At 35.4% G+C, this 27,363-nt stretch overlaps 1 protein-coding gene across 3 annotated transcripts in view; it reads right to left on the bottom strand.

Moving 5' to 3' along the window:
• Stag1 (stromal antigen 1) overlaps window positions 1–27,363 on the bottom strand; it is a 378,160-nt gene that overhangs the window by 313,766 nt on the left and 37,031 nt on the right. The window contains exon 2 of one of the 3 annotated variants that reach the window (XM_047563510.1): window positions 26,248–26,392. The exons of the other annotated variants lie outside the window; for them this stretch is intronic. The gene's annotated coding sequence lies outside the window, so the exon portion shown is untranslated. The remainder of the gene's footprint in view (window positions 1–26,247; window positions 26,393–27,363) is intronic. 3 annotated transcript variants of the gene reach the window in all.

Raw genomic sequence — 27,363 nt, 5'->3', positions numbered from 1 at the left:
CTCGAAAACTAAAGTCAACCAATAAGTTCAAATAATGCATAAATACTACTACTCAAGGTGGCTTTAATAAGAAAATAAAAACTTATAAAAATAGGATATTTAGATAAAACACTCAAATCACTAATAATCATACTCAAACACTAGAAAAAAAAGACTTAAGAGACTCTGTGATAGGAGATTTTGTTTCACATACATCTTAACTTTAAGTCTTTCAAAACTTCAAGGTAGACATTTTAAAAATTGGGGACTACTTTTAATACTAAAGAAGAAATTTAGGAAATCAGTATAGTAAGAATGACAAAAATTGCTTTCATGGCTGTTTAGTAAGAAAACTATCAACCATAGCAATGCCTTGATATGGCCCCAAACATTGTATAACCACCTTAGAAGGTGGCTCAAAGACTGAAGTATTGTTTTATTAATGAAGTATTCATTAACTTCCCAGATAATTCCTTTAGTCCCAAATGTTATTCCATCTCTACTGTACTTCTCCTTTCAATATAAAAATTTCACCCCTTTTTTCAATTCCACATGCCTTGTACTTACACAAACTTAGAACATAATCAAACACTGAATTCAAAATTCAAGCACAATATTAATTCCAACAACTATTATCTCTTAAGCACTTCTAAGTAATTTACATAGACTAAGTCATAGGTATTCTCATGAGGTAGATATTATCATCTCCATTTTATAGATGGTGAAACTGTGGCTCAGAAATGACCCAGTCAGCAAGTTGTGAAAACAATGTTCTAATTCAGACAGTTTGACTATATTTTATACCATTGACTATTATCCACAAAGTTTATGTAAGAAAATATGGTTTGTAATCAACATTTCATCCTCACAAATTAATACTTCTTTTATCATCTCACAATCCTCCTTTTCTTAGTTTGGTGACTCAGTCTTAGCTATGCCAGTTTCCCAGCAAGTAACAATTCCAACAAAGCAAAACACCATTAGATTTAAAATAAAAATAAAATCAGCTGAACATGAACAACAAATGAGAAACTGGTTTACCTATGAAGGCAACATAATTGCAGAAGAGGAGCTGGGGTCATGGCTCTGTGGAAGAGCACTTGCCTGGCACATGTGAGGCCATGGGTTTGAGTCTCAGCACCACATAAAAAAATAAAGGTATTGTTTCCACCTACAACTAAAAATATATACATATACAAATTTATATTTAAATATATATTGTTAAATAAAACCACAGAAGAGGATAAAATAGTTGAGATTTCACTTTTTTAAGTGGAAAGAAGTGAAAGTAAGGATGAGTGTGATTATTAAGAATACTACACAATGGAACACAATTCTTAAAGTCAAAGGCTACTTTCTAAATAAATGTGCCTTAAAGCAAAGCAGAGCACATGAACATTAAAGTTTTCCACTCCTCAGATGAGGCATGATTATTTTGGCAATTATGGGTACCTAAAAGCCAATACCCTGGTCAACCATACACCTTAGGGCAACCATACACTTCTTTCTTTCCATTACCACCCCAAAGCAGTTGTTTCAGATTTTTTTTGGCCCCTACCCCCCTGCAATAAATTTTAGTACCACAGATATACTACATGTACCTTTGTACACTGCATGGATATCATTGTATCTTCTTGTATGTTTACAAAAAGAATCACAGTTGTTTGGTTTGGGAGTGGTATCCTCCCCAACCTTTTTTTTTTTTTTAATATATGACTTCTTTGAGGATACTTCTTTGAGAAGTATTTGAGAATTAAGCCTACCACATGCCACAAAGAAAGACCTATTGATAAAATAAACCTGCAGCAGAGAACTTCAGTCCAGTTACTAAACTGATGGACTTAATCTTTCTTTCATGAATATAGACGGACAACTAAGAATCAATAAAGCTGAGGAAAAACAAAACATGGGAGAAAAAAACATAAAAGTATTCAGAGAGAAGGCTCAGCTGCAAGCCCAAAGGGTGAAGTTGCAAATCATAAAGTTAATCTCAGGCCTTGACATCTACTGGAGTTTCTCCAGTAGATTTTTTCAATTGCTTGGAACTTTTAACTCATTTCTTTATATCTTCTCCCTTTTTTGAGCCAGAATGTCTTTAACTGTCCCAACATTGTACTTTGGGAGAATTAAAATGTTTCACAGGTCCACAGATAGAGTCACCTATATTTCATTTAGATAAGACTTTGAACTATATTAGGGTGAGATGGTTTAGCAATCTTAGGATAGGGTGAATACATGTTATATATGAGACAGATAGGGCTCACAGAGGCCAGAAGAGGGATTGTGCTAAGCAGGGTTTGGGGCCCTATATATTTGCCCCATCTTTACACTCGTATATTTTGCGTTTCATGGCAAAAGGGTAGAAGACTTCAAAATAAGGATATTATTGAGGTTATCCAGGTATGCCCAGTATAATCACACTGACCCTGAAGAAAGAAAGAAGAATGCAGAAGACTCAGTTAACAAGAAGCAACAGAAGAGGCCAAGAAATCTGAAGCTTGGGAGTAACTTCATCCTGCACTATTGGTTCTGAACTGAAGGCACCATATGCCAAAGAAACAAGCTCAACAAAGAAGATAAGCAGGGCCCCCCAGTCCCTTAGCCAATAGCTAACAAATGGGACTTCAGTCTTTTGACCAAACAGAAATCAATTCTGTCAACACTCTGAATCATCAAGGAAACTGATTCTCCCCCTAGAACCTCCTAAAAATAACCAGCCTCTGCAGACACTTTAATTTAGGCCCTATGAGTTCTGAATGAGACCCAACCTAGCCCACTGAACTTCTGCCTACAGAAGTATGAAATTATGCAAGGATTTTGTTTTAAGCTACTAAGTTTGCCGGCTGGGGAGATAGCTCAGCTGGTAGAGTGTTTGCCTCTCAAACACAAGGCCCTGAGTTCGATCCCCAGTACAGCAAAAAAAAAAAAAATCCTTGTAAGCTACTAAGTTTATGGTAATTTGTTAAAGCAGTATTAAAAACAACAATATGTGAACAGTTACACTAAGTTTGTAGTCACTAAACTTGCCCAAGATCACATGATAAGTAATTGTTGATGCTGGGATTCAAACCCATGAAGTGTGGCTTGTGCTCTTCATCACTGAAGACAAAATGAAAAAAAGGGAACAAAGACAGATGATACCCTAGAGACTTGAACACTTTGACTGGCAGAGTTAATACACGAGCCATTATATTCCTCCTATGTAAATTCAACCAAATCACTTGATTCAGGACTAAATTACATTTATGTATTACAGAAAATGATATTACCAATTTGTAAGTATTAAAAACAATTTTAGTCAAAACATGGTCTAAATTATAGTTAATTCTGTAACTAAGGATAAATGTAAGCTGTTGCAAGGTAAGAATAATGCTGCTGGTGAACAAAATCTTTAAAAAAAAAAGTGAAATGATAGATACGCTAATTCCCTTAATCTTTCAGAATAGTAAGATAATAGTTAAAAGTTGGTAAAATCAAGAGATAAAGACATAAGTGAGAATATGATGTGAACACTTGAAGATGACTTTATGAAGTTTTACAGAAAGGGTAAGTAGTTTACTTTTCATTAGGTGCATTTCTATGCTTTTGAAAATCATGGGAATGTATTAAAACTTCTTAAAATATTTATATATTAAAAAAAAAAAACTGTCCAGGCAAGGTCATACTGTTGCTCCCATGTAATTCCAGCAACTGTAGAGGATAAGGCAGGAGAATGGCAAATTCAAGGCCAGCCTCAGCAACTTAGCAAGATCCTATTTCAAAAAAAAGGGGGTGCAAGGAGACAGAGCACAGGAAACGTAGCTCAGTGATACAGTGCCCCAGGGTTCAATCCTCAGTCTGCAAAGAAAAAGAAGAGAGAAAAAAGAAAACACTTGATGTGTGTTGGTTTAGGTTCTGTAGGAAGCAGAACCAAGATGGAGTTACAAAAGTAAATAATTTATCATGAGAAATGCCTATGGGAAAATAAAGAAAGATACAGCAAGAGGAATGAGCAGAGAAAGACTTCAGGATATGATACAGGCCTGTCAATTGTGAAATGAGAAAAGAAAGAAGAGTTAAGAACAGCCTCAAACCACTACAGCTCTGGTCTACCAGACTAACAGACCTCAAATACAAAGACTGTCCTTAAAGAAGTCTCACCTTGAGCAGAAATGGCCGAAGCTGGCACCCTGCTGTGCTCAGTAACTTGGGAAGAATAACCAGGGAGAATGCAACCATGGATCAGTGATGCAGCAAATCTCAAAGGCTCTGTTGCTGAAGGATGTCAACTAACATTCTTCAAAGCAAAACTCTTACAAGGCAATCTTGCAAGCAGAACCCCTCCAGGGTTGTCACAGATGTCATATAATGGAATACTCTGAAGCCATTAAAAAATGTTAGGAAAATTTTTCCAACTATGTTCTTATTTTCCCGAGACAGGGTGTTACTTCTCACCCTGTTACCCAGATTGGCCACAAACTTGTGATCCTCCTGCCTTAGCATCCCATGTAACAAGATTATAGGTGTGTGCCACTGTGCCCAGCTTAATGTTTCTTATATGAAGTTCCAGAGTTCAATTATGCCTCAAAAGACAGTTCAGAAGAAACGCCAGAGATTTTATATTTCCATCCCATCTTCAACTATCACAGTACCAGTTTTAATTTATTCTATTTCCATAAAATGTTTGAACAAAGGAATGCAATGATAAGAAATAATTGGAAAATCATCTGTCACAAAAAAGAGCTTTTGATTAAAAAGATAACGAAGTGTATTTACCTTCCCTCTTTGTGTATTAGCCTGCCACTACAACACACATAACACACATACACAATTTTCTTTTTAATTAAATGAAAATGTTAACAGTGTTTACCTATTGGATCATGAGTTTTTTCATCTTCCTTGTATTTTCCATACTTTTTACAACTGATATTATAAGTTTTATGGTTGACAGAGAAAGGCCTGAACTGAAAAACTGACACTCCTTTTAACTTCAGACAGGTGTTACTATGAAAATAATTCGGTCTCTTATTACCTAGGGGATAAAACACATTTACAAATTACTACTTTCACTTCAAAGAGTAGTCTGCCTGTTAAGGCACAATACATGTATTAAATTACCCATTTAACAACTTTAATACTTAAAAGACAGTCAACTAACAAAATTATGGCACTTAGTAGTAGCACAAAAATAACTAAAATATATCACACTTTTTCAATGACTTCAATATGCAAATGCCAGTAATCCAGTCAAATTATTTCCTAATCTTTTCTGTTTTATAGAATCATTCAGTATTAACAGAAATATCCATGGTAAAATATTACCTAAATGACCAATACCCTCTTGCCTTTCCCATCAGAAAGCTTCTAGTATTCTCATTAAATAAATGCTGAATTTGATGTACGAGATGAATATCAAGTGAAAAGGTAGCAATGCCAGGGAAAAACACTGATTCATAATTAAGTGATTTTAAAACTAGGCTGGTAAGGCTCTTGCAGAATTCTTGGATTCAAACAGGACTTTGACTTTTTTTTTTTTTTTTTTTCAAAGGTGCTGCTTGGGGATTAAACCTAGGGCTTTGAACATGCTATACCCCTAATCCCTCATAAGAACCATAATTCATCAGAATAAAAGTACAATCCTTTAAAGAAAAAAGACCTGGAAAAACTCATTTTTGCTTTTGTCTTTTTTTATTAACTGGAACTTTGAATTACAATCATGTGTATAAGTACATGCTGGGATAAATGCTAATTGATACTGCCAGCAGTTTCAATATTGGCTGGATTTTCTAGGTATGAGGGATTTTGTTTATCTGTTTTTATCTTATATGTATACAGTAATTCTGAGGAGGCATGTGACACTGTGCCTGGTTAGACATTGGAATTCTGACAGGGATTTCCATTCCATCTTCAACTACCACATTTCCAGTTTGGTTTTATTTATTCTATTTTCATAAAATCTGTTTGGACAAAAGGGCTGCAATTCTAAAAAAAGATTGGAAAATCATCTGTGTCACAAAAAAGAACTTTTGATTAAAAAGATAACAAAGCACATTTAACTTTCCTGTTTCTAAGACTAAGATGACAACACACACACATACAATGAAAATTCATTTGACATATCTATATCATCTGTATATTGCTTGGGATAACACGCTTTAACAGTAAGTCTTCCAACCCAAACACAGAATATCTTTCCATTTGTTTGTCTTCTTCAATTTTACTCATTTCTTGTGGTCTCCCTTGATTTTGTAGTTCTTTTGATTTCTTCCTAGGAAAATTGATTGTTAATGTAGAAAAATTCTACTGATTTTTGCATACTGATTTGGTATCCTACCACTTTACTGAATTATCAGTTTTAACAGTATTTTTGGTTGATTCTTTAGGGTTTTCTACATATAAAATCGTACTGTCAAGAAACAGTGACCAGTTCCACTTCTTCCTTTTCTATCTGGATACCTTTTATTTTGTTCTTGTGCCTTACTGTTTTGGTATTATGTAAAGTAGTATGTTGGGGAAAATAAATAAATAAATAAATGGAAGCATCCCTTGTCTTGTTTGGATCTCACAGGAAAGTGTTCCAATAGTCCCAATTTTTCACCACTAAATATAATGTTACCTATGATCTTACTGACACAGCTCCCCTGCTACAAGTTGCACGGCTGACCTACTGATCCCTACCAAGAAGTGGCAGCACAGCAATGGAGCAGCAGAGAGTCTGTCCCAGGTGGCAAGCAAGGCTCCATGAAGCCCACCTGCAGGGACTGGTGGGCCTGAAGCACAAATGCCAGCACCCAGGCAAGCCAAGCAGCACTACAGCCCCATCCAATGACCTCAACCTCCCACTTCCTAACCTGAGAGAAAATGAAATGGGGCAGACCTGAATGGAAGTTGGAACTCAAGAATTGTCCAACAGCATTAGTAGATTTTCAAACCCTAATCAGCATAAATTTGGACCAATAGCAGTGCTCCCAAGTGCTATATAAGCCCCAAGACTAGCACACTCAGTGGAGAAAATCTGCTTATCGAATCCCCCTTGCACCACAAAAGTTCTGTTCCTGTTTCCATACTTCAATAAGTCCTACTCTTAACACTCATTCATCCTGGTCTGTGGATTTCATTCTTTGAATTTACAAGACATGAACCCAGAAAGAAAAAACTGACAGTGAGCTGCTGGAGTCTGGTCAACACTGAAGGACATGGCCTACCACTCAGAGCTGCAACATTTTTTCACCGCAGAGGCCTGCGACCTTACGCAGACCCCATGCACAAGCAGAAGCAGGGAATTGAGTATGATCTCCAAACTCTGGTTCCATTATTATTCATGGCCTTTAGAATGTTAAACTATAATCCTTCTATACCTATTTCATTGGGAGATGTTATCATGAAAAAATATTAAGTTTTATCAAATATTTTCTGTAGCTAATGCAATATATGAAAAAACCATCATATGATATTATATTTGCCCTGATTTTGTTAATCTGGTAAGTATATTTATTCATTTGTGAATGTTCAACCATACCTGCATCCCAAGGATAAATTTCATTTGTTCGTGGTGAATGATCAATGTGTTATTGAATATTAGTATTGTGTTGAAGATTTCCAAATCTCCTTATAGAAAATGTCTGAGGTAATGGATGGGTTGGTTGGCTTGGCTCTGGAGTTCTAAAATACATTGCACCAGGCTGGGGTATGGCTCAGTGGTAGAGCGCTTGCCTAGTATGTATAAGTCCCCAGGTTCAATCTCCAGCACATTATTCAGGAAGAATCAGTACACTGGCTGAGAAACATAACTCCATGGCAGAGCACTGACCTAGCATGTCCAAGGCCCTAGGTTTGATCCCCAGCACAAGTGGGGGGTGGGGTGGGAGGAGAGATATAACGTTACCATACATCATAAACATAAATATGTACAGCTAACAATTTGTCAATATATATATTTAAAAACAAAAGCTTCTAAATCTTCAAGACTTTTTACTCTTCAAAGTATTTTATTTATTTAATCATTTATGTTAAAGCACACTAGGCAAGTGTCCTACCAGTAAGCTACATCCCCTACCTCATCTCCTAAAAAATAAAAATGGGGCCTGAGTGTTCAGCTCAGTGGTACAGTGCTTGCCTAGCATGTATAAAGCCTGAGTACGAGCCCCAACACTGCAATCAATCAATTTAAAAAGTTGTATATACCATATGTCATATTTTTTCTCTTCAACATGCTTTGTATACCTGTGATAAGAATGCTCATATTCTGGTTCTCAATAAAACCTACTATCTTTACAAATGCAGGAGGATAGAGATAAAAGGTTGAAAGCTACTGTCTAGATCCAACATTATCTCTAGATAATTCCTTTGGTAGGTTTAATGAAAATGCTAAGATAGACAATAAATAAAAGCTCTAAAAATAGAAAAGTTCCTGAAGAAAAAGTTTAATAAGAAAGCAATGTACTAAAATGAAGAACAGATCATCATTCACTAACATAAGTACAGAACCCAAAACAATAAAGTTATATACTAATACTCTTATCTTCAGTGACTTATGAGCTGGTAGAAAATGTGGCATAAACTGGTTCATATAATCCAAATATCAATAAAGCATATTTCTGGAGTGTCACTCAAATAGCCAGAAATACTTTTCTATTTTGGGGTTTGCTGCTATTGTTATTTACCAAAGCAAAGATTCCCTTGACCTGTAGAGATGGCATTCACTATAGCCCACACATTAGCCTAACAACAATAAACAATATCATGAGAATTCAGAAGTGACCACAAAAAGACAACCTATAAACTGAAAATTTTCATTCCTTCTAAATGCATCAGATAAAATGGAAACAGCATTTTCAACAGATGTGTTGAAAACATACTTGTGTTCATACACGTAACTGAAGACCTTAAATTGGGGGAATGGATGCTAAAAACTGAATAAGGACACAAAGATGCAAAGAAAAACTTCTACAACCCCTGATCCCAGGGTCAATTGTAACCAATTTTGGTTGTATATTTCCTGATGTATTATGTTCCTAAACAAATATGTATATATTGAACATACTTTTTAAACAATGCGATTTAGAGGAAAAGACTATCACAAATTTTGCTTTTGTCTCTCCCCTCACCTTTTTTTTTTTTTTTTTGGGGGGGGGCAGTACTAGAGATCCAATCCAGGACCTGAACCATGCTAAATAAGCAAATATTCTACCACTCGGCTATATTCCCAAGCCCTGCTACTTTGTACTTTTTTGGGTGGGTGGGGCAGCACTACTAAAAATTGAACCCAGAGGTGCTTTACCACTGAGTTACATCCTCAGTCCTTTATATTTTTTATTCTGTGACAGATCTCGCTAAATTGCTGAGGGCCCCACTAAATTGCTGAGGCTGTCCTTAAACAATCCTACCTCAGTCTCATTTGCTGGGATTACAGGCATGTGCCACCAACCCTGCTATTTTGTACTTCTAATATCCATACATTGCCATTTTTACCAAGATATAAATCAACAACTACAATCCTGGGAATAATATAAGCATTTAGCACATGTTTTAACTACAACCCAACCCAAACAGACCTAACAGAGAAAGACAAAGTGGTATATGCTGTTCAAAGTAAGATACAAGAATTGGCACAGAAGCTAATCTTCATATTTTGAAACATAAAAGAACTGTTAGACCCAAGCCTCAATAAAAAAAAAAGGCTAGCTAAATTAATAATGCAGACAGAGGGAAAAAAAATAGATTATGCAGAAAATATTAACATGGAGTACTTGACCTCATGGAGCCCAGAAGAAATGAGAGAGAACACTTAACTTCCCCAAATCAAGACTAGCAGTTATTTGCTCTTATAGTGAAATTGACTTTGAACATATCCTAATACAAGACAAAGATCATTCTTTTCTAGATTAGAAAGGGAGATAAGACAACTCATTTTAAAACTAAAAGATAGAGAATGACCTAAAACACAAATTGAGGCCAGGCACAGTAGCACACACCTGCAATCCTAACGGCTCAGCAGACTAAGGCAGAAGGATAATAAGTTGAAGGTCAGTCTTGGCAACTTAGCAAGGCCTTAAGCAACTTAGTGAGACCCTATCTCAAAATAAAAAATTAAAGAAGGGCTAGAGATGTGGCTCATTTGTTAAACACCCTGTGGTTCAATCCCCATGACCAAAAAAGACACAAATTAAATTTGTTTGCTTCTAAGTTTCTAAACAAAGCAAAGTTGAATTTAGACAATTTAAGCATGCATAACTGGGTTGTCAGAAAGAAGGGGGGAAACTTCAAGAATTGGTAAGGTAATGAAAGGGTTATACAAGAAAAAGAGGTTTAATATTAGTTTTAAAATATTGAATGAGTTTGCTGACAATCCCTAGTTAGAATTACTTTGTACCTTAAAAATCTCTTCACTCTGTGATAAAGTTAAATATACTAAGACCAAGATAAATACACATTTCATTTCTTATTTAGAGAGAAAAGGGGGAACAAATTAAAATTTAACTAGAGGTAAGATTCAAAAGAAGCTGAAGGGTTAAAATGATAAATTTAGTCATCAGAAATAACAGTTTAATATAGTTTGGAAAACTATAACAAACTGGGCCCAAAAGCTCTATCACATGCTGAGTGCTTATAATGCCATGACTTCCTGCCACAATTATTCCAATCTGTTATCATAACCAATATCTAAAGGGAAAGAAGAAAACTGTTTCATTTTAAAGACTGCCAGTTATTGACTGGGTTTTTTAGGTTTTTTGGTGTTTGTCGAGTTCTTTCTGAGATGCAGGTGGTAAAGATTTTCTCCCATTCTGTAGCTCCCTGTTCACGTTCTTGATTGTTTCCTTTGCTCTGAAGAAGCTTTTCAGTTTGATAATACTCCATTTACTGATTCCTGATTTTACTTCCTGCCCTTCAGGAGTCTTATTGAAGAAGTCAGTTTCTAAGCCAACATGCACTTCACAGAAGAAGAAATGTGAATGGTCAAAAAATATATGAAAAAAAGTTCAACATCTCTAGCAATTAGAAAAATGCAAATTAAAACTACACTAAGATTCCATCTCACTCCAGTCAGAAGGGCAATTATAAAGAACAGAAGTAACAATAAATGTTGGAGAAGATGTGGGGGGAAAAGTACACTCACACACTGCTGGTGGGACTGCATATTGGTGCAACCACTATGGAAAACAGCATGGAGATTCCTTTGAAAACTTGGAACCACCATTTCATCCACTTATCCCATTCCTCAGTCTCTACCCAAAGGACTTAAAATCATACTACAACGATACAGCCACATCAATGTTTAAAGCAGCTTTATTCACAATAGCCAAGCTATGGAACCAACCTAGGTGTCCCTCAACAGATGAATGGATAAGAAGATGCAATAGTATATATACACAAAGGAATGTTACTCAGTCATAAAGAAGAATGAAATTGTGGCATTTGCCTGCAAATGAATGGAACTGAAGAATACCATGCCAAGTGAAATAAGCCAGTTCCAAAAAACTAAAGGAAGAAAGCTCTCTCTGATATGTAGATGCTAACCCACAACAAGGAGGGAAGGAGGGGAAGAACAGACAAAGGGGATTGGATGAAGGGAGGGGAAAGGAGGGGGGAGAGGGGAATAGGAAGGACAGTAGAATTAATCAAACATAACTACCCTATCCTTGTATTTGAATACATGATCAGAGTAACTCCCTATCATGTACAACACAAGAATAGGATCTTAATTAGAATAAGTACTCCATGTATGTGTAATATGCCAAAATACACTATACTGTCATGTATATCTAAAAATAAAAAAAAAAGAATGCCCATTAGACAACAAAGCTTCTCAGTCTACAACTCTGTTGTCTCTGCATGAAATATATGGTTATTATCTACTAGCTAAATTTGGATCGATTTGAAAAGCTAAAAGAATAAGTGCAACTGATGAGAGAAAATATAAAAATCCATGGATCCATAAGAGTACTTTAAAAAGACAAAAACAGGGAGAAAGTGCTTAATGGGTTCTAATACCACTATGTGAAAGATAATGATCAAATTTAATATTACTAGTGGTGGAAAAAAACTTTATGTTCTTTCTGAAATAATATAATATGAAGTATTTAACATCTCCTGCAAACCATCCTTGCAAAATACACCCAAATAAAAATTACAAGAGTTTACACTTGATTTTCAGTTAAGTCATAAGAATATTTATTAAACCATTGGGGGGGGGGACAGAAGTTGATGCATTTTAAAAGGAAGCAGGCTTGTATATTTTAAAAGTCAATAAAAAAAGAAGAGTTGTTCTTGATTAAAACAGAGCACAAACTGGAAACAGGGGCACATTCCTGTGATCCCAGCAACTCAGGAGGTTGATGTAGGAGGAAGATCCCAAGTTCAAAGTCAGTCTGGTCAACTTAGTTGCAAAATAAAAATAACAAGGGATAGGGATGTAGCTCCGTGAGAGTGCCCCTGGGTTCTATTACCAATTACCATTAAGACACACACAAACACACAAATAAATCCAAGGGCCCTGAGTAGGTTTGTTCTCCCCACTCCGAATACATACACACACACACACACACACACACACACACACACACACGAAAGGGAAAGCCACTAAAAAAAGACTTTGAAATCCACTGAGTAACTATGAACACAAACTAGATAGATATTTCATTATACTGTAATTAAGAAATTATTATAATTGTTTTCAGGGATAATGATGATATTGTAGTCACATGCAGGGGTGACATTTTTAGGCAATGCAGACTGGGACATTTACAGAAATTAAAACTTATATCCACACAAATAATTGCACCCAAATGTTCAAAAAGAGATTTTTGTTTAAAACTGCCCCAAACTGATTACAACCCAAATGTTCAAAAAGAAATGAATGAAATGGAATATATCAATACAATGAATGCCACTCATCATTTTTTTAAAATGAACTCTTCATACATAAAACAATATGCATGACTCAAAAAAGACATTTTGATCATTTCAGGAAGCCAGAGTAAAACATTGTATTATATGATTTCACCTAAATAAAATTCTATAGAAAAATTCTTGATGTCAATTTTAATGACATCAAGCAGAACTGTGGTTCCCTGAGATCAAAGTGTTGGGGATGACTAACTGGAAATGAACAGGAGGAATATTTCTGGAGTGCTAGAAATGTTTTCCTCTTACTACAGTCATGATTATAAAAATTTATATATATAGGCCAAAACTGAAAGCATACACTTAAAATGAACACACTATATACACTACTCCTAAACGAAGTTGACTTCTTAAAAAAGGACCTTGATTCTGGTGATTGGATGTTTTCAGTATTTATACTGTTGAAACTTAACCAATTGTATTCTACACTTTAAACAAATGCACAGTTTACTGTATATAAACAAAAGCTAGGGGTTGGAGTTGTGTCTCAGTGGTAGAACGCTTGCCTGGCATGTGTGAGGCCCTGGGTTCAATATTCAACATCACATATCAATAAATAAAATAAAAGATCCACTGACAACTAAAAGATAAATAAATAAATAAATAAATAAATAAATAGTAATAATAAAAAGCTAGAGTCCTGCATAACTGGTTCCCTCTTCCTGTTCCCATAAATAAACAAAATGCTACAAATAAACCTTGAAATCAAAGAGAACTTTAAAAAATAAAAAATAGCAAAACTGAGGTGGAAAGTTAGGAAAGTTACTTAACATAACTGAGACAAACCAAAAAAGCAAATATCATTCTATAGTGTGAAATATTAATGAACATCAATTAAAGTACAGAACTCTACAAGGAAGCTCACTGTAGCAAGGACCTTCTGACCAAAATATCATTCTCCACCACCAAATTATGCCCAATCAAATTCCACAAAAGAACCATTTGGCATGGGATAGTCTTTCCAGTTCCTGGTACAATCACTATTCACTCCCTAAACTCTTTCTTCCAATGTCTGTAGTTACTACTGCCACATGCAAACATGAGGGACAGGTCAAGAACTGATCATAGAAACATCACTGTACCAGTGAATTAATACTACAAAAAGACTATAACTGCGTATTATGCAGGAAAAATGAAGCCCTCTTTTATCAAATCAATGAAGCCTGTTTTTCTATTATCTAATGCCAAATTTAACCCTGATACAACTACTGTCGCTCATTTTTTTTATTGAGTTATAATTCATATACCATAAAATTGATCCTTTAAACCATGGAATTCATCAATATTTACTATATTCACAAGGTTGTATAATTATTATCATTAATTCCAAAACATTTTCATAATCCTAAAGGTATCCCATGATCCATCATCACTCTCCTCCTCTTCCCATCTCTCTGAATTTGCCTAGTCTATGTATTTCTCATAAATAGAATCATACACTATAAGAACTTTTGTGTTTAGCTTCTCCTTCTCAGTTTGGTTGCGGGGGGGCAGGTTTTCCTGGGCATTAAACCCAGAACACTCAAACATTGAGCTACATATCTCTCTCTCTCTCTCTCTTTTTTTTTTTTTTTTTTTGGGGGGGGGGGCAGGTCAGGACCTTGCTAAGTTATCCAGCCTGGCCTCTAACTTGGAATCCTTCCCTCTCAACCTCTGGGTTGATTGCAGATTGCTAGATTGCAGGCATGCAACCATGCCTGGCTCACTTAGCAAAGGCTCACCCATGTTGTGGCATGCATCAATGCATCATTCCTTTTTGTGGCTAAATGATATTCCACTGCATAAATATATCACATTGTTTATCCATTCAGTAGGTGATAGTTGCAAAAAAGAGAAATACACAAAAATCACAGCTTTAGCCAGGCATGGTGGCACATATCTGTATCTCGGTGGCTTGGGAGGCTGAGACCGGAGAATTGCTAGTTCAAAGCCAGCCTCAGCAATGGCAAGGCACTAAGCAACTCAGTGAGACCCTGTCTCTAAATACAACACAAAATAGGACTGGCAATATGGGTCAGTGGTCACGTATCCCTGAATTCAATCCCTGGTATCCCTCCCAAATCAACAGCTTTTGTATAAGAAAAAGAAAAACCGCTATGATCTGAATGGTCATAGCCCCCCCCCCCAATTATTATGTTTGAATCTAAAATCCAATGACTTCTGAGATGTAATTAAGTTATAAGGGATCTGCCCTAATGAAAAGAACTACTGTCTTTTATTTATTTATTTATTTTATTTTTTTTCTTTTTAAGTAAAAGGAGTTGCTTGTTCCTTCTACCAATTAAGGACACAACAAGAAAGCACCCAGTGACTAAGCCCTCACAAGTAACTGAACCTGCAAGTGCCCTAATCTTGTACTTCCCAGTCCCAAATAAATTATGTTGATAAATTTACTCAGTCTAAAATATTTTGTTTTAGTTGACCAACTGGACTGTTAAAAAATATAAGAAAGAAGAATGGAATTAAAATATTCCCTACAGCAACAGTATATACGTAAGACTTTGGAATACATTTAATAAGTAGGCACTTACCTGAAGAAACTACATTTTTATTAAAAGTTATAAACACTATCATATATAGCAGTGTCACAGAAGGGTCAACTATTCCCTATAGTAATTCATTAATTTCATGTAATTCAAATTAGAATCCAAAGAGGTTTACTATTTAAAGGGAAAAAGTGATCAAGTTAATATATAGGAAAAATTGCTAAGGAAAGTCAAAGATTAGAAGTTAGAAACTGCTACAAAGAACAAAATAGATTATCAGAGAAAATAAGATAGTATTGATATAGGAATCATGAATAGATAAAACAGTACTCAATTAAGAAAAAGATCCATATAAATATGAAAATTTTAAATAAAATAATGTTATCTCTCAAGTCACTGGGAAACGGATTTTTTTTTTAAATGCTGGTAGTCTTCTAGAAAAAAGAAGATGCCCTACAGTTATCCAACATACAAAAAAAAATAAATAAACTCAAGATGAATATTAATTGAAAGCAATAAACATACTCCATGAAGAAAGCCTGGAAAACACTTCTCACAACTTGAATTTAGAAGTTATTGATGAATGTTTAAAATTAAGGGAAAATATGTAACATAAGTAACAATTTTATTTGGGGGAACTAAGTTATATCTCCAGCCCTTTTACAAATTTTATTTTGAGACAGGATCTCACTAAGTTATCCAGACTGACCTGGGATCTTCCTCACACCTCAGACTCCCTTATGGCTGGCATTATAGGCCTGTGCCACCACTGCTGGACTATGGTTAATGTTTTTACAATGTAATGAGCTTTTACAGTTTGAAAGACAATTCAAATAAAATTCACGCAAAGGATATCAAACAACACTTCACGAAAGAACAAACCAAATGTGTATTACCCATGGAAATCCAAATTAAAAATAATAAATTAATTCAAATTAAAAATAACAATGAAATTAAATGTTACATCTATTGGCCTAGTAAACTTTTATAAAAGCTATACCCTATTGCTACCAGGGATGTAGAAGAAAGAATTCTCACATGTTTGTGGACAACTTTTGGGGACAGTAATTTGGTAACATCTACAGGAATAAAAAACTATAAAAACTCTTAAACCCAGAAATTCTACTTCTGAAAATCTATTCCACAGATATAAAAGTGTCATGAAGTAATGACACATATTGAAAGATTCAATATTATTTAAAACAACCAAGTATAAGAAAAGGATATATATTCTCATAAATATAGAAATGGCTCAACAAGTTTTATGTAACAACATGAAGCATTCATTATAGAGCCATGCAAAGAATTAGAGTTATACTGTACATGGGGGAAATTTCCTCTGAGGTATTATGTGTGAAAAAGTGAGTTGAAAAAAGTATGTGTGTAACAATCCTTCATAATCATCACCACAAACCCCTTACATATTTAAGTAGGAACACGAATAAGTGTGAAAGATTATATAAGAAAAATACAAACTAACAGATAATATTTATAAAAATCTGAGGCAAGAGGGAGAGGGTAGTTCTAATGCAGCAGGAAGCAAAGTTGAGCCCCAAGTCAAAAAGAATGGGATAAACTCTCACTTATATTTTCACATGAACTGACAAAAATATTGTTCAATCTTAAGCAGACACATCATCAGTTCATAACTTTTTTCAAAAATGAAGGATTTGAATGATTTACACTTACACAGAATAATACTAATAACTAAATGCAACAAAATTTAACTAGTAATAAATAAATATATGTATGTGCATTTAAAATTATGCCCATCATTTATATTGTAGATCTGCTGAGGGTATATAGCTCAATGGTACAGCACTTGCCTAGCATGGCTAAGTTCTATCCCTAGCGCCACTAAAACAAACAAATGAGATGGAAATAATAATAACAACAACAACAACCAAAGCGAACTCCTGCAATACAAGGATGGTTCAACACACAAAATCAATCAATGCAATATACCACGTATTAACCGAATGAAGAGGGAAACCATCTACAGAAAAGGCATTTGACAAAATTCAACACCATTATGATTCCCTCTGTCCCCCCCCCCCCAAAAAAAACTCAGAAAATGAGGAATAAAGAGAAATTTCTTCAACATAATGAAGGCACTATGAAAAAAATAACAATTAACAGCATGCTAGAAGGTGAAATACTAAAAGCTTTCCTCTGAGACCTGGAAGAAAGCAAAGATGTCCACTTTCATTGTTTCTATTCAACACAGTAGAAGTCCTAGTCAGAACAATTAGGAAAATAAAATAAAAGGCACTAGAGTCTGAATATCATTTAATAGTTTGGGAGTTGGTGCAAAGGATCTACTGTAAATAAAGCCTTGGTGTGGAGGTGCTACTGGAAGGTGATGGATCTATCTAGGGAGGCGGATACCTGAGGGAGGTCCTTAAGTCATTGGGGTATGCTGATGAAGGGAACTGCAGGACCCTGACCTGACCTCTGTCTCTTCGCTTCCTGGATCAAGATGTAACTGCTGGCTACTACACTCACTCCCACCACAATGTGCCACCAACTGCCACCTGTGGCAAAACTGAGCCATTGCAGGTCCTCTAAAACTGAGCTAAATAAATTTTTTCTCTTTATAAATTCGTTGTCTCGGGTATCTTGTAGTAACATGAAGCCCACTAATAAAAAAGGCATCCAAATTGCAATGAGGTAAAATTATCCCTGAAGATGACATGGTCTTATATGGAGAAAACTAAAGCTTCCACACACAATAAAAACTTTTAAAATAAATGAATTCACCAACAAAGCAGGATACAAAATCACGAAACAAAAGTCAACTGCATTTCTGCACACTAAATATGAACAATTTGAAAAGGAAATTTAAAAATTTTACAATACCATAAAAAGGATAAAATGGGAATAAAATCAAAAAAGCAAAACATACTGAAAAATACAAATGTTGCTGAAAGAAGTAATTCCGCTTCTGCATGCACATTCAAAAGATTTGAAAGCATGATTTCAAAGAGATATTTTGTACATCCACATCTACAGAAACTTTTTTTTTTTTTTTTTTTTTGAGATGGTCTCACTGGTTGCCTAGGCTGACCCTGAACTCCTGGACTCAAGCAATCCTCCTGCCTAACCCCCTGGAGCAGCTGGGACTACAGGTACACAACACTGCAGCCAAAAGAGAGAGGCACTATTTAAAAGAGCCAAAAGGAAGAAGCAACCCAAGCATAACTTAATAGATGAAGGAACAACTATGTGGTACATAAAGTGAATTTATTATTCAGTCGTAGAAAGAGTACAGAATTCTGAATCATGTGACTCATGCTACATCATAGATGAACCTGGAGGATATATACTAGGTCGTTCAATCACAAATAGACAAATACTATATAATTCCACTTATATAAGGAACCAAGATTAATCAAATTCATGAAGGCAAAGTAAAAAGGTGATAGCCAAGGGCTGTGTGGAGAGAAAAATGCAGTTGTTTAATGAGAGTACAGTTGCAGTTTTGCAAGATATGAGATAGTTCTGGAGATTGGCTGCACCACAAACTGAATATACTTAAGGACTACTGAACTGTAAGATGGTAATTTTTATGTAATATATACCATACGACGTGTTTTAAAACTAGAGGGCTTGGGATATGGTTCAGTTGGCAGAGTGCTTGCTTCACAAGCACAAGGCCCTAGGTTCAATCCCCAGCACTGAAAACAACAAAACACCTAGAGCTAATATCAGTTATCAGGGAAAACAGTAGTCTTCCCACTAAAATCAGGAACAAAGCAAAGATGATCCCTCTCACTACTCCTTTTCAACAATGTAATAGACATCTCAGTTAATACTAAGACAAGAAAAAGAAATAAAAGGTACCCAGAGGGGGGAGGGAAAAAACATCAAACTATGTTTTCAGATAATACAATTGTATATGTCAAAAATTCAAAACAAAAAAATTGACAAAAATAAAAAGTTGGTTCTTTGAAAAAATTAACAAAATTGATAAACCCTTAGCCACACTAACAAATAGAAGGAGAGAGAAAACGAATTACTAAAATTCGGGATGAAAAAGGAAATACGACAGACACTATTGAAATACAAAACATAATTAGAAGCTATTTTGAAAATCTATACTGCAACAAAATAGAAAATCTCAAAGACATCACAAGTTTCTAGAGACATATGATCTACCCAAACTGATCAGGAGGACATACACAATTTAAATAGATCAATTTCAAGCAGTGAAATAGAAGTCATCAAAAGCCTATCAACAAAGAAAAGTCTGGGACCAGACAGGTTCTCAGTCGAGTTCTACAAGACCTTCAAAGAAGAGCTTATTCCAATACTCCTCAAAGTATTCCATGAAATAGAAGAGGAGGGAACCCTTCTGAACTCATTCTATGAAGCTAATATCACCCTGATACCAAAACCAGACAGATACACATCGAGGAAAGAGAATTTCAGACCAATATCCCTAATGAATATAAATGCAAAAATTCTTTAAAAAATTTTAGCAGATCGCATACAAAAACATATTAAAAAGATAGTGCACCATGATCAAGTGGGCTTTATCCCAGGGTTGCAAGGTTGGTTCAACATCCAGAAATGAATAAATGTAATTCACCATATCAACAGACTTCAAGTTAAGAAACATATGATTATTTCAATAGATGCAGAAAAAGCATTTGATAAAATTCAGTACCCTTCATGCTCAAAACACCAGAAAAAAATAGGGATAGCAGGAACATTCCTCAACATTGTAAAGGCTAGCTATGCTAAGCTCACAGCCAACGTCATTCTACATGAAGAAAAACTGAAAGTATTCTCCCTAAATAATGGAACAGGGCAGGGATGCTCTCTTTCACCACTTCTAGTCAACATCATCCTTGAAACTCTAACCAGAGCAATTAGACAGACCAAAGAAATTAAAGGGATATGAATAGGAAAAGAAGAACTCAAACTATCCCCATTTGCTGAAGACATGATTCTATATTTAGAGGAGCCAAAAAATTCCACCAGAAAACTTCTAGAACTCAAAAATGAATTCAGTAAAGTAGCAGAATATAAAATCAACACTCATAAATCTAATGCATTTTTATTCATAAGTGATAAATCCTCTGAAAGAGAAATTAGGAAAACTATCCCATTCACAATAGCCTCAAAAAAAAATAAAATACTTGGGAATCAATCTAACAAAAGTGGTGAAAGTCCTCCACAATGAGAACTACAGAACACTAAAGAAAGAAATTAAAGAAAACCTTAGAAGATGGAAAGATCTCCCATGTTCTTGGATAGGCAGAATTATTATTGTCAAAATGGCCATACTACCAAAAGTACTATACAGATTCAATGCGATTCCAATTAAAATCCCAATGACGTACCTCACAGAAACAGAGCGAGCAATCATGAAATTCATTTGGAAGAATAAGAGACTCAGAATAGCTAAAGCAATCCTTAGCAGGAAGAGGGAAGCAGGGGGTATCACAATACCAGAACTTCAACTATACTACAGAGCAATACTAACAAAAATGGCATGGTACTGGCACCAAAATAGACAGGTAGATCAATGGTACAGAATAGAGGACACAGAGACAAACCCACATAAATACAGTTTTCTCATTCTAGACAAAGGTGCCAAAAACATACAAGGGAGAAAAGACAGCCTCTTCAACAAATGGTGCTGGGAAAACTGAGAATCCATACGCAGCAAAATGAAACTAAACCCCTATCTCTGACCCTGCACAAAACTCAACTCAAAATGGATCAAGGACCTGGAATCAGACCAGAGACCCTGCACCTAATAGAAGAAAAAGTAGGTCCAAATCATTATCATGTTGGCTTAGGACCAGACTTCCTTAACATGACTCCCAAAGCACAAGAAATAAAAGTAGGGATCAATAATTAGGATAAATTCAAACTAAATAGCTTTTTCTCAGCAAAGGAAACTAGCAACAATGTGAGGAGAGAGCCTACAGAGTGGGAGAAAATCTTTGTCAGACATACTTCAGATAGAGCACTAATTTCCACGATATATGAAGAACTCGAAAAACTTTCCACCAAGAATACAAATAACTCAATCAACAAATGGACTAAGGAAATGAGCAGACACTTCACAGAAGATCTACAAGCACTCAACAGACACATGAAAAAAAGTTCAACATCTTTAGTAATAAGAGAAATGCAAATCAAAACTACCCTAAGATTCCATGCACCTCGATTAGAATGGTGATTATCAAGAATACAAGCAACAATAGACATTGGCAAGGATGTGAGGGAAAAGGTACCCTCATACACTGTTGATGGGGTTGCAAATTAGTGCAGCCACTCTGGAAAGCAGTATGAAGATTCCTTAGAAAACTTGAAATGGAACCGCCATTTGACCCAGCTATCCCACTCCTTGGCCTATACCCAAAGGACTTAAAATCAGCATACTACAGTAATGCAGTCACATCAATGAGCAGTTCACAGTTGCTCAATTCACAATAGCTAGATTGTGGAACCAACCTAGATGCCTTTCAATTGATGAATAGATAAAGAAACTCTGGTATATATACACAATGGAATATTACTCAGCCATAAAGAAGAATGAATTTGTGGCATTTGCAGGCAAATGGATGAAGTTGGAGAATATCATACTAAGTGAGATAAGCCAATCTCAAAAAAATCAAAGGCCAAATGATCTCTCTAATAAGTGGATGATGCTACATAACATGGGAATGGGAGGGAGGCAAGAATGGAGGAAGGATGGATTGTATCTAGGAAAAAGAGGGGTAGGAGAGATGGGTAGAAGGAAAAATAACAGAATGAGACAAACATCATTACCCTATGCACATGTATGATTACACAAATGTTACAGTACTACTTCATGTACAACCAGAGAAACAAGTTGTACCCCATTTGTTTATAATGAATCATATTAAATAAATTATTTAAAAAATTCAAGAGACAAAAAGAATTTCCTGAACTAAGAAGTGACAGTTGTAAAATTAATATACAAAAATAACTGCTTTCCTATATACCAGCAATGAACAAGTGAAATTTGAAATTAAAAATCTAGCACCATTTACATTACCTGTGATATTAATCTTGGTTGTCAACCTGCCTAGATTGAGAGATGCCTAGACAACTGGTAAAGCACACTTCTAAGTGTGTCTATGAGGTATTTCCAGAAATGACTGGCATGCAGGTCAGCAAACCAAGTGAGGCAGACCCACCTTGGTGAGTACATGCCATCCAATAGGCTAGAGGTCGGGATGGAACAAAAAGCATAAGAAAGGAACTCATGCTCACACACACACTCAACTTTAGTAGGTTCATTTTTAGCTGCTGCCATGGCCCATGAATATCGGACTCCAGATTCTTCATCCTCTGAATGAAGAGTTACACAAGCAACTATTCAGGGAGATTCCAGGCCTGCAGTCTTGAACAGAGGCTATATTAGCTTAGCCCCCATTATTCTGAGGCTTCCAGCTTCTTAGATTGAGCAGATACTGGCTTTCCCCACTCTCAAGTCTGCAGACGCCACTGTGGGACTATTCAGCCTTTCACTACATAAGCCAATATCTTTATAATTATGTGCTTATGTGCTTTTTTTCTCCCCTTATTAGTTCTGTTCCTCTGGAGAATCTTAATAAAAGTCATACACAAAATTCTTAGGTGTATCTAACAAAACATGCCCAAGAGCTACATGAGGAAAATGACAAAATTCTGATGAAAGAAATCAAATAACTAGAGGTGTTCTTTATTCAAGGAGAGGAAAGCTCAGTATTATCAAAGATAATTATTCTTCCCAACTTGATCTACAGATTCAACACAATCTCAATCAAAATTTCAGCAAATTATTTTGTCAATATGAACAGATTTTGGTTTATATGGAGAGGCCAAAGACCCAAAACAGTCAACACAATACTGAAGGAGTAAACCAAGTCAGAAAACTAATACCATCAACTTCAAGATTTATGTAAACTTACAGTGATCGGGGCTGGGGATATAGCTCAGTTGGTAGAGTGCTTGCCTTGCAAGCACAAGGCCCTGGGTTCAATCCCCAGCACCGCAAAAAAAAAAAAAAAAAAAAATTACAGTGATCAAAAACAGTGTAGTATTGGTTTAAAAAAAAAAGACAAACAGTTCAACAGAACAGGTCTAAAAATATAACATACAAATATAATAACTGATATTTGATATAGCGGCAAATTCTAGACAATGAAAAGTCTCTTCAAGAAGTAGTGTTAGGGCTGGGGAGATAGCTCAGCTGGTAGAGTACTTGCCTTGCAAGCACAAGGCCCTGAGTTTGATCCCCAGTACCGCAAAAAAAAAAAAAAAGAAGTGGTGTTGGCAAAACTGGACTCCAAATGCCAAAAAAAAAAAAAGAAAGAAAAGAAAAAGAAAAATGATCTAGACACAAACCTTATATTCTTCAAACAATTAAATCAAAATGTATTAAAGATCTAAACATAAAAGGCAAAAATATAAAACTGTTAGACAATAACAGGAAAAATGTAGATGATCTTGGGTTTGGATATGACTTTTTAGATAAAACAATATATGAGGCACTATCTATGAAAAATTAAGTTGGATATTAAGTTTAAAACTTCTGCTTTTCAAAAGAGAGTGTCAAGAGAATGAGAAGTCAAGCCCCAGAAAAGGAGAAATATCTGCCAATGGCATATATAATAAAGAGCGGCTATCCAAAACATAATTTTAAACCCAACAAGAAAAATGAGCCCAAATTTTAAAAATGGGCAAAAAGACCAGAAGACACCTCATTCATTTGGCATTTCTCCTACAAAACTAAACAAATTCTTATAAAATCCAACTGTTTCACTCTTTGGAATTCACCCAAAATGAGTTAAAAACTTTCATCCACAAAATCCTATACAATTCGCAGCAGCTATACTCATAATTATCAAAACATGTTTCTTGTCTAAGGATCAAGTGAATAGAAAAATAAATTGTGACATACCCAGACAACAGAGTATTTTCCAGTGCTAAAAATAAATCAGCTATAATTCATAAAAGACAAAAGGAACCTTAAATGTATACTGCTAAATGAAAGGAGCCAATGTGAAAAGTCTGTATATGTCATATGATTCCAGCTGACAACATTCTCAAAAAGGAAACACTATGGACACAATAAATAGTTCAGTTATTACTGAGGGATGGGGGTACAGGAAGGATGAATATGCATAACACAGAATTTTTAATTCTTTTTAGTTGTAGATGGACAAAATACCTTTATTTATTTTTTATGTGGTTCTGAGGATAAACCACTGCAGACCCCCCAGAGGACTTTTAAAGCAGCAAAACTATTGTCCATGATTCTATAACGATGGATTCATGATATATATTTGTCAAAATCCATGGAATGTATATTACCAAGAGAGAACCCTAAGATAAACTACGGACTTTTGGGGTTGGGGATATAACTCAGTTGGTAAAGGGCTTGCCTCACATGCACAAGACCCTGGGTTCAATCCCCAGCACCCCAAAGGAAAAAAAAAAAAAAACTATGGACTTTCAATGATAAAAATGTGTCATTTTAGATTCATCAACTGTAACAGTGTATCACTTAGTTAATATTGGAGAGGCTGTGCATGTAGGAAGAAGGGCACTTCTGCCCAATTTTGCTGAGAACCTAAAAAAGTAAAAACGGGCTGAGTTGCAGCTCAGTGGTAGAGCACTTGCCTAGCACATGTGAGCCACAGGGTTTGATCCTCAGTGTCACATATAAATAAGTAAACTTTTAAAAGGTATTGTGTCCATCTACAACTAAGAATATTTTTTTAAAAAATTAAAAACAAAAGTAAAAAAAGAATGGAGCTGGGATGTAGCTCAGTGGTAGAGCACTTACCTATCCATGCTCAAGGCCCAAGTTTGATCCCGAGCACCACAAATTACAAAAAAATAAAAATGTTTAAAAAGAAATGAAGTATTAATAAACACAACAACACATGCTTAGTGAACAATCTGTATTATGATAAGTGAAAGAATCCAGAATCAAAAAGCAAACAGTGGACAATTCAATTTGAGACATTCTATAAAAGATAGAACTACAGGGTACAAAGAAGATCAGTGGACGCCAGGACCTGACTGAGGAAGGGTTTGCCACACACAGCATAAGGAAATTGTCAAAACTTTTCCACATTTTCTTTCTGTTGATGGCTATTGATATACCTGGCAAATGGTGCAGGCTTATAAACTCAGAAGGCTGGGACAAGAGAATTTCAAGTTTGAGGCCAGTCTTTGCAACTTAATGATACAATCTCTTAAGAATAAAATTAAAAGGGCTAAGGAGCGAGGCACAATGCATGCTTGTAATCTCAGTGGCTCAGAAGGCTGAGGCAGGAAGATCAAGTTCAAACCCAGTCTCAGCAACTTAGCAAGGCCCTAAGCAACTCAGCGAGACTCTGTTTCTAACTAAAATTAAAAAGGGCTGGGGATGTGCCTCAGTGGTTAAGAGCCCCTGAATTCAAACCCCAGTACCCAAAAAGAAAAAAGAAAAAAAAAAAAAAAAGTAAAGGATATAGGTCAGTGGTAGAGTGCCTCTGGATTTAATCTCTACTACTACAAACACACACTCACAAAACTAGAGACTGAGGGTACAACACAATGGTAGAGTGCAAGCTTAGGATGCCTAATACCTTGGGTTCAATTTGCAGTACCAAAAAACACTCATGAAACTAAACTCTTTAATGGGGGGAATAAGTTTTATATATGTAAATTATATCTCAATAAACTTGATAAAAGAGAAAGTATAAGGAGGGCTGAAGGCTGATAGAACATCTGCCATCGAACATCTCTGAGGATATTCTTTTGGTATATTATTGGTTTTTGTTTGGGATTTTACTGTTGTAAAGTTTATTTTAGACTCATAGTAAATATAGTGATATCCTTTCAACTTTTGGATTTCTACAAATTATACTTTGAAACTTACCATATTTCATCATATCTTGCTTATTATGAACTTAGTCTTAATACTACCTGTCTCCCAAACAAAGCAGGTAGTTATCAACCCCAGCCAGGGTACAGTTCTCAAAGTGTGGTGGTCTGGATTAGAAGCATCTGAATCATCTGAGAACCTGTTAGAAATGCAGACTGTTAGGATCCACTCCAAATGAATCACAAACTCTCAGTCTGAATCTAAAACAGTTAAGTCTCACTACCATAACACCCATCCAATTAAATCAGATTCTCCAGGAGACAGGGTCCAGCCATCAGTAATTTTTAATCTCCCCAGATGATTCTGATGTACAGCCAAGGTGGATTTTGATTCAGTAAATTAGGTCAGTATCAGATATCAGATGTTAACACTCCAGTTTTTTATAATGTCAGTAACCTAAGGATATTTAAAAAACAAAACAAAAATACTTTTTTTCACAAATATTACCACCTACTGCCACAATGTGATATACTTTTTTTATAAATGCCTACTTGGGCATTCATAGACAAAAGCTATTTACACTTTAAAATCTGGAGTTCTCCAACAGGGAGAAATAGAAAATAAACCAAAATTTCATCAACTGATTGCCATTCCCCAGTAATGTATCTGGATTTATTTTGTTTGTTTTTTGATACTGGAGATTGAACTCAGGGGCACCTGACCACTGAACCACATCCCCAGTCCTATTTTGTATTTTATTTAGAAACAGGGTCCAACTGAGTTGCTTAGTGCCTCACTTTTCTAAAGCTGGCTTTGAACTCTCTATCCTCCTGCCTCAACCTCTGGAACCATGGGACTACAGGCATGTGCCACCATACCCGGCTGTATACCTAGTTTTAATAAAGGATTTAGAAGTACTATACATAGTAATTGTACTTACTGCACAGCTAATGTTTAAATAAGAATAAAGTACATTTAACACAAATCATATAGCCACAGTCATATATTTTTACTGTTTTCTTATGAAATATACAATTTAATTATTGTAAGAAAACCCCTTTATCATCATTTAGAACTGATAACACAGGTCCTGTTCATTTTCGTTGTTGTTCATAAACATTTGCTGAAGAAAAATATTTGTTGACAGCTGAGTCAAGTTTTTCTATATAT

The sequence above is a fragment of the Sciurus carolinensis genome, chromosome 9 (assembly GCF_902686445.1).
Source record: "Sciurus carolinensis chromosome 9, mSciCar1.2, whole genome shotgun sequence".
NCBI lineage: Eukaryota > Metazoa > Chordata > Mammalia > Rodentia > Sciuridae > Sciurus > Sciurus carolinensis.
Note: the sequence above shows the minus strand (reverse complement) of the source record. Positions and strands in the feature narration are given on the sequence as shown.